Source organism: Triticum aestivum, chromosome 5B (assembly GCF_018294505.1).
Source record: "Triticum aestivum cultivar Chinese Spring chromosome 5B, IWGSC CS RefSeq v2.1, whole genome shotgun sequence".
Taxonomy (NCBI): Eukaryota; Viridiplantae; Streptophyta; class Magnoliopsida; order Poales; family Poaceae; genus Triticum; species Triticum aestivum.
This window is the reverse complement of record NC_057807.1, coordinates 382455135-382464249: the sequence shown is the minus strand read 5'-3', so window position 1 is coordinate 382464249 and position 9115 is coordinate 382455135. Positions and strand designations below refer to the sequence as shown.

Sequence of the window (9115 nt, the reverse complement as noted above, 5' to 3'; positions counted from 1 at the left end):
ATCTGAGTCACCAGGTATTGATCTTAAATTAAAGGAGCATTTCACCAGACTCCATAAAAGCCTGGCTGCCGAGCAACTAAAAAACAAATGATTTATAGTTTCATCCTATCCATGCAGAGCACAACCTTGTTTCCCTTTCCATCCCCTCTTGAGAAGATTATCTTTAGTTAATATGCTTTTCTCACCATTAGCCAATTTTTTTTCTGATCTTAGCTGGCACATTAATCTTCCACAGGAATTTATGGGGCAAGCCTATTTCATCTTTGACAAGGAAAATATATAGAGATTTGATAGAAAATTTCCTGTCAAAAGTAAGCATCCATTGTGGTTTGTCTTTCTCTCCATACATCCTGACCTCTTCACACCTATCCTTAAGACTAGTCCACAGATCTTTTTTATCTCTAGTTAAGGATCTTCTAAAAGTAAAATTATTCCACCCCCTCTCAATCCCCTCAGTAACTGAGATATCGTGGTCAAAGCTAATATTACATATACTTGGGTAGGCATCTTTTAAAGGTTTGGAACCAACCCACCGGTTCTCCCAAACCTGGTGTTCTTTCCATCCCCCAATCGTTTTTTAACATGTTGGAAGTATAAATCTTTGATCTATAAAAGACTCCCCCTGAATTAAGAATCCCCAGTTTTTTTCTTGACCCCAGAGATACCTTTTCCTTTGACATATTTATTTAATAACAGCTCAGTCCAAATTCCTTCTTAGGTTTCTAACTTCCAGAACCATTTAGCTAGTAGCGCTTTGTTCATAAGGTCTAGATTTAATATCCCTAGCCTCCCGAGCTGTTTGGTAGACAACAGGTCTTCCAGTTGATGAGATGGTATTTCTTTTTGTCTTCATTTTCCTGCCAAACTAATCTAGCTCTATAAAAGTCAGCTTTTTTCCTCACCCCTACAGGGAGTGGATAAAAGGACATCATAAACATAGAAACATTTGACAAACTGGATTGTACTAAAGTAACTTTCTCTGCCATATTCAAGAGGCGTCCTTGCCAACAAGAACACCTTTTCTCGACTTTTTCAGTAACCCCTTTCCAAAATTTGTTTCCTAGTCTCACATCAGAAACTGATAATCCTAGGTATTTAAAAGGCACCTGCCCTTTTTTTCAAGTGAGGATTCCCTGGTATATATCAACTTTATCTTTGGCATTGCCAAACAGGAATAATTCACTGTTGTGGAAACTAATAGTTAGACATGACATTTGTTCAAAAGCACAAAAAATGAATTTGAGGTTTCTAACACTATCTTCCTCATCCTTAATTAGAAACATGGTGTCATCAGAGTATTGTAGCATGTTAATCCCATTATTTCCAAATTCAGGAACCACCCCCTTCACAAATTCATGTTGTTTAGCTTTGTCCAAGATTATGGCTAAAGCATCAGCAGCCAGATCAGACAGTAGAGGAGACACAGCATCCCCCTACCTCAGCCCTTTGTGAGTTTTGAAGTAAGGCCCAATTGCATCATTTACATTAATCCTCACTTTCCCCCCAATCATGGTATGCATAACCATGTCACACCACTTGTCAGGGAATTTTTTCAATTGTAGCATCATATAAACAAAAGGCCATTTTATTTTATCATAGGCTTTTTCAAAGTCAACTTTGAATAGAATGGCACTTTGTTTTTCTTGGTGTATGGTGTTAAGGGCCTCATGTAACACCACCACCCCTTCCATAATATATTTACCTTTAATAAAGGCATTTTGTGTAGGGGAGATGATGGGATGATAACTTTACTCAATCTATTCATCAATACCTTTGTTATGATTTTGAAGCTCACATTTAATATACAAATTGGCCTGAATTTTTGAATTTGTTTAGCATCATCTATTTTTGGGATTAAAGTAATAATCTCATAATTGAACCTAGATATATCTAGTTTCCCTTTATGAAAATCATTAAGCAATTTCATCGAATCTCCCTTTACAAGATCCCAAAAATGTTGGTAAAAGTTTGCAGGAAGTCCATTAGGTCATGGACTTTTGTTTTTCTCCATACCAAACACCACACTATGTAATTCTTCCATTGAAAAGGGTTCAACTAGCTGGGAGGCCTGCACCCTGGAAATTCTAGGGGCATCCTGGGTATTAAAGCCAACAGTAGAAGCATCAGCTTGTCCAAACAGATCTTTGTAAAAGTTTGTAATATACTGAATTAAATTTTCATCTCCTTCCACAATACCCTCTTCCTGATGTAAAGATAAGATTCTATTTTTCCTCCTTCTCCCGTTCACCTTTGCATGGTAATATTTGGTATTACACTCACCATCTTTAATTTGTTTGTCTTTATACCTCTCAAGCCATTTTAATTCTTCATGTTTTAGTAAGTCTCTGAAGTTGGGCTCTTGGTCCTTTTTGTTCCTCTCTATCAGAGGCTCAGAGCCCAAAGTTTTCTGCATTCTTATCAATAGCATCTAGTTTCATTAGGATTTTTTTTTAATTTTTCTATACCAAGCATCTGCATTTAAGATCCATCCTCTAGTTTTTTCTCTAAAAAATCTCATTCTCTTCTGCCATTGTTTCATGGTATGTCCAGGATAGTGGGCAGTCCAAATTTTATGAACAAATTCTCCAAAACCATCTTTCAACATCCAAGAATTTTCAAATCTGAATATTGGAGTGTAATTGTTTTTAGCACTAGTGTCTAATATAAGAGGAGTGTGGTCAGAAAGTTCTCTCTCTAGCGCATATACCTCAGTGAGAGGATAATGTTCTTCCCAGCCTGGGCAAATCAAAACCGTGTCTAATTTTTCATAAGTGGGGTCATTCAGGTTATTACCCCACGTAAATATTCTCCCATTTAAAGGTAATTCTCTCAAGCCCGCCAGTTCTATAATTGCATTAAAAAAAGCTCCAATGGTCATATCCAATGGGTTTGTTTTTGTCAGAGCTTCTTCTAATGACATTAAAGTCCCCACCCATTACACAGGGTAAAGCAGCATTATGTTGATATGCCCTGGACAATTCTGCCAAGTATGCAGCTTTGCCAACATTTTGTGGATCTCCATACACAATTATAAGATTCCACTCAAATTTACCCATTTTATCAAATAACATAATTCTAACAAAATAAATGCCAATCTCAACATTAACTAGTAATCATGTACGTGCAATGCACGTATTAAATAAAATTAAGAATATAGATATTATGTACCTAGTATTTCTTATTCCAATTCAGCTCTTGTTAAAGGCAGGACATATATGCGAGCCCTCTTCATAATAGTATAATACTAAGTGCAAGCTAGATTATGTATGGGATTACTTCACCTGTTGCAAATTTATTTTCCAAGCTAGTTTAGGTAAGAACTAAGAATCTATCTATCGATAATTATATCCATTAATCGAGGACGTGGCTACCATATTTTCATGATTCCTGTCACGCAAAAAATATAAGTCTTACTCTAAGAGGCCGAGAAATTAAGTCACTACATGATCAAGGTCAATTACAATATGAGATGCACTGATCATCGATGATTGTGCAATCACCTCTTCTTGTAAAATTTACAAGATAATTCATGAATACAGTAGATAATAAATTAACAAAATTTGAAGTACAACAAGCGAAATGCATCGAATGGTGTATTGACTTACAAAAGGCGTGTTTAAGATAGACGTCAAAGAGCAACATTTTTTTCCAAGCTGATGCTCTCAAACTTAATGAAGAAGGAAAATTGTAAGAAAATTCCTTTGAATCAAAGAGACTCTTACATTACTTTACTCGTACAGAGCTCACCACATTTCTCTTGGTCCTTACTTTCAGAAGTTGCTTAATATGTAATATGCATCAGAAGTTGCTTAATATGTAATCTGCATTACAGTAATTAATTTTCTATGTCGAGCTTCCATATCATCTTCTATATAAGAAACCAGGACAAACGCAATGGTGGGAAGGAACCAACCTATGAGATGATAAGCATGTTGTGGCATTTGACAGAACTCCTCTGAATCTTGAATCACAAATCTTACCTCGCATTTATTGACAACAGTGCATCCATCTATCTCAGAGCTCACATACAAATATAGTAATGAAACTTTGCATTGTGTTCAGTAACTGATCATCACATGGCAACTGTTGTTTCAAATCAAAAGCTCCAGGGTCATCCATGGCTCTAGTAACAAATGCAAACCCATGGCTGTTGGGCATACTCTTTGACAACATCTTCCAATCTCACATCCTTTGAACAAATACAAACCCATGGCTGTTGGGCATACTCTTTGACAACATCTTCCAATCTCACATCCTTTGAACAAATGCAAACCCATGGCTGTTGGGCATACTCTTTGACAACATCTTCCAATCTCACATCCTTTGATGTATGGCACGCGTCGTTATTGACCGCAAATCACTACTGGAAGGAGATTTAGCTGTGACAGCCTGATTCACATCACCACAAAGACATTTTAATTCCACATACAATACGCATTAACAAACGTTATACACAACAATGATATGGATATATCAAAGTGGAGCGTTTAGTAATGTCCTGTGATAGGGATATATCAAACTCTGGGAACAATTCCTATAGAGCGAACATCTTGCACCTTGCCTCGGATCAGTGCAGTCAACATGTGCCAACAACATCAGATGTTGTGCAAGTGTTCGAGAAGTTCCGATAGTCCTAATCCAGGACCTCATACAACATTAAGTGTGTTATCTAATAACTTCAAAGTAAAAAAACCAACTTCAAGAATATTTTATATGAAGTTGTTGCTTCACACCATAAACTCCAAAGCTAAAAAAGGGCAACCTGGTGCATGTAGCTCCCGCTTGCGCAGGGTCCAGGGAAGGGTCCGACCACTTTGGGTCTATAGTACGCAGCCTTTCCCTACATTTCTGTAAGAGGCTCTTTCCAGGACTTGGACCCATGACCTCATGGTCACAAGGCAGCAGCTTTACCACTGCGCCAAAAATTTCTTTGGGCTCAATATTTCTTCAAATTAAACTTCTGACGCGTACTGCATCGAGATTATTCTGAAATTGAAAATTCGAATATGTTGTTATCACATCAGCTGATCTATCTATGTGCAGCTCTTCCTCTCTATGCTATCTTCTCTTTACAGGGATCTTGGATAATCCTTTGTTCCTAGTACAAATTGCCTAGGATATAAGACATACTAAACAATAGGCCGCTCCCAAAAAGAAATTGAAAATTGAAATATGGGTTACCTAATATAACCAATTGTCAAATAAATATGCAAAATTGTAAGTTCATGCTATTTTCAGTCAAATACAACTGGTAGTATTAGTTTAACTGGGATAACAAATGAACAAGATAGACAATATAAGATGATAGGCCATGCATTACAAATTTGATTAAAATTTTACAAAATAGGTATGTTCAGTATAGCAGTATATACAGCCGGTGGGAATAAATGTTCCAAGTCTAAGGTAATTTTTATTGGTTAGGCTCGCCATCACTGAACATATATACGAACAATCAACCTTTCGTTATTACTCCTTCATATCTCTCTCTTTCTGTTCGCCAGAAGGGAACAAAAACTGATCCTTGTACTTTCTAATAGTAACAACTCTGTATGGATAAGGAGACCCACAAACAAAAGGGGATGATGAAGCAATATGAGAAAATACTAATTGGAATCGCAACTGGAAGCCACATGTGTTTGAGTTCTGAAAATTGTGAACTATGTATCAGAAAAACTGTTTCATTCTGTGCACTCTTTTAAGACCTCGATAGCAAGAAAGAAGACTAATTGGACTATTGGAGATGATTGAGTTGAGTTTATACCTAAAGCTTCAACGCCAATTATCATGGCCTCGCTTCAATCTCAGTGTATGGATGGAGATTTTATATACCCAGACGCGTGGAAGCAAACACGAGCAATTTCCCTATTCATAGATTTTCATGAATGCAGGATCGATCAAATTCAGTTTGCATGAACCATTTTAAAAGCAGTTTTTGATGTTCCAAATTAATTTTTAGAGAAGAAAGCACCTGAGATGAATGAAAAACTAGATGAAAGATCAGATGCAGCAAGCTCCTGCAACCTGCTCGATCTACATCACCGGCTCAACCCTGCTGATGCACATGGAGATTAGATACAATGATTGGGTGCAGAGGGCGATGGGTAATGCCGCCGCCACATGCCCTTACCCCCGCACCACCACATGCCCTTGCTGCAAATTGAGAGAGACGGGAGAGTAGAGAGAGAAGAAGGTTCAGAGACAAAGGAGTGATACCGGCGGAGGAAGGAGACTGCTTGGAGCAGCGGTCGTATTGGGCAATCGCCCCACTCTGTCATCCTTCTTCAACTTCCCCGCCGCTGAACCCTTGCTGCTTCGTGTGGCTGCGACGTCAAGCGTCAGGCAAGAGCGCAAGACCGAACGACGGCTGTAGGGACACCCTCACTGCTTCGTGTGGCAGTGACGTCAAGCATCCGGCAGGAACGCAAGAGCGAGCGGTGGCTGCAGGGATGAAATGCGGCAGCCGGCGACCCGTGCGGAGGAGGGCCGGCTTGGTGGCGAGGGCCCCATGTGGCGGTGGTGGCGGCCTGGTATTGCATCCGTGGGGCAGCACCGCAGGAGCCGACCCGCGCTCGTGCCCATGTGGGCAGCTGGAGCGTGGCCGCGGTGGCGGCGATCCGGGCGGCGTGTGGACGGGGCGCCCCGGGCGCCTGGAGCGTGGGCGCGAGCGGCGACAGTCCGGGCGGCGTGTGGACGGGGCGCCCCAGACGCCTGGAGGTGGGGCAGTGGCCAAAACTGCCCCGACAATGTGGTGACGAGAGGGCAGAGGGTAGCGACGTGTTCGTGAGGAGGTTAACCCAATGGCAGGGTTGGTAATTAATTAACATAATGGCATGGTGGGTAATTAAAGTATAAAACTGTTTAGTACGCTAGAGGGATGTAGACCATCAGATTGCAGGTTTCGATGGATAGGATGATTTGGTTCTCCGTCCTCTCGTCCTTTTATAGTGGTAGTAGATGATATCAAAACTATCTTTGTTAATTCCCACCAGAATGCCGACCAGTGCCAGCTAAAATTCTTCCCCCACAAAATTTGGACAGTTCATTTCTAGTGAAGTCAGATTTGATAGTTTCTTGAAGGCCTACAAAGTCAAGATGTTTATTATAAATGGTATATCTAATAAAATTTCTCTTGCAGTCAGGACCCAAACCTTTGACATTCCATATCATTCCTATCATTTCTTGTTCTTTTTATCCCTACTTTTTCTCCCACCAATATTAACACCCACAGGTAATACCTGGAGAGCCTAAGCTGGATTTTTTCCCACTAGTAAAGAGGTTTTTCAAATGAGAGAAGTGATCTTTTTCCAATTCAACATCAGAATGATAATCTTCAGAACATAATTCCCCAAGATCCACTTCACCAGTGTCAATGAGATTGTTCTCAATGGGAACATAACCATCTTTTTGAATCAAGTTAGCATAAAAGAAATCTTTCCTACACTGCTCCATTTTGGAAATGATATCCAGATTCTGACTAACCATATCTATGGAGCATCCCAAATCAATACCAATTTTGTCTGCTAATAAAGAAGCATTGTGTTTATCAATATTAGGATTCTTACCATAATTGTCCTTGTCTTGAGCTCTCTTTTTGGCTAATTCTTCAATTTTGGTGTCTTCTTTTTATCAATTAATCTACCACATCTTCTAACATTATCTTCTGCATTCCCCTCCATATCCACCTCTTCTTGACTTTCTCCTATTTTCACTCCCAATCTAGTCGCAAGAGAATCACCTGATTCTTGACTGGCACCATAGTCCACTGGCTCATTGTATTTACTAGTGTCTTCTTCCTTACTTTCTTTCTCTATGTCCTTTACATCACTAACATTATACTCTTCTAACTCTCTGTCTCTAGCTTCCTAGATTTCAATTTTATCCATGCATCTGGTGATCGTGATCTGTTGCTTGTTAACCAGTTATAGAAAATTAAGTCTTTCTTTTTCCATGATAATAATCTTTTTTCTTCCTGAGTTCTTAAGGCAGACTTTCTAGCTCTCTCTTCCTTCATCTCCCAGATTCTGACTTTAAAACTTCCTAAATCTGCTTCCATCTTGGTTCTGGCCCCAATCTCTTTTAGTTGTTCCCGCTGAGCTGTAATGATAGCTTCACTTTTCTTCTAAAATCTTCATAATGCACCAGACTTAAGCTACCTAAGGAAATTGCTTCTTTACCAGACTCATTTGGTGTAGCATTACTTTTCTGTCTTTTTCTCACTTCATCTCCTATGCAATCCATTCCAGCCTCCTCTAAATGTTGTCTCTTATGATCACCATACCATCCCATTTACACCACCTTCTGAAGCTCAGGCATTACCCTGTATATGTTAATCTTTATCAGTGATTTCTATGTGAGTTGGAATCTTTTCGAAATCTCTGACCCCAACCTCTGCTCTGATTTTCTTCCTATGTGATAGTGTTCATATCTATTTCTAGCACTAGGCCTAAGCTTGCAGCGACCTCACACATTCCAAAGAAGTGCCTGAAACATTCTGGCACCATTCAAACTTCACCCAGACTGTATGCAATTTTCCAATAGCTTGAGAGCCAAAACCCCATTTGTTCACATTTATGACAACTCCTATGCCCAACAGAGTGAAATCATTACATTTGTTCAATTATATAAGTCTTCCTTTGTTTGGAAACCTAACAAGAAAAGTATGACTCCCTTGTTTTTTACATCTCCATTGCCAATTCCAATTAAACAAATAGTTAAACCCTTCCAGCAGCTTTGTCTCATTGATCTCTCCAGAAGTGACGGACACCAAAGCCATAGGATTGGGATTCTCAACATCTAAGGTATCTTTAGAATTTTGCACCAATAAAACCCCCAATCCCCTAGCAGCATATCCTACAAACTTTGATACAGGCTTCATCTGCTTCAACCAAGTACAATCATTAGTAATGTGATTGTTTTTTCCACATATCATGGAATGCCCCAACCTGTAGTCTTTTGTAGCATGCATAATGTCCTTGCACTTGTTAAAAACCACTCTATTACTTCCAACGGGGCCAGTTTTGTTTCCCTCCTGTCCAAATCCAGATTCACCCCTCTTTTCCATAACTCCCCCCCCCCAGCACAGGATGTTCCCCTCCTGTTCCAGGACCTGAGTTAG

General features: G+C 39.6%; 1 long non-coding RNA gene across 1 annotated transcript in view; it reads right to left on the bottom strand.

Annotated features, from left to right (window-relative positions):
* Window positions 1-6727, bottom strand: part of LOC123111967 (uncharacterized) — a 7797-nt gene extending 1070 nt beyond the window's left edge. Inside the window, exons 1-4 of the long non-coding RNA XR_006454953.1 lie at window positions 6214-6727; window positions 5969-6049; window positions 5762-5862; window positions 3914-4389 (exon numbers count right to left, since the gene is read on the bottom strand). This is a non-coding gene — a long non-coding RNA (uncharacterized lncRNA). The remainder of the gene's footprint in view (window positions 1-3913; window positions 4390-5761; window positions 5863-5968; window positions 6050-6213) is intronic.
* Between the last annotated feature and the right edge of the window lie 2388 nt (window positions 6728-9115).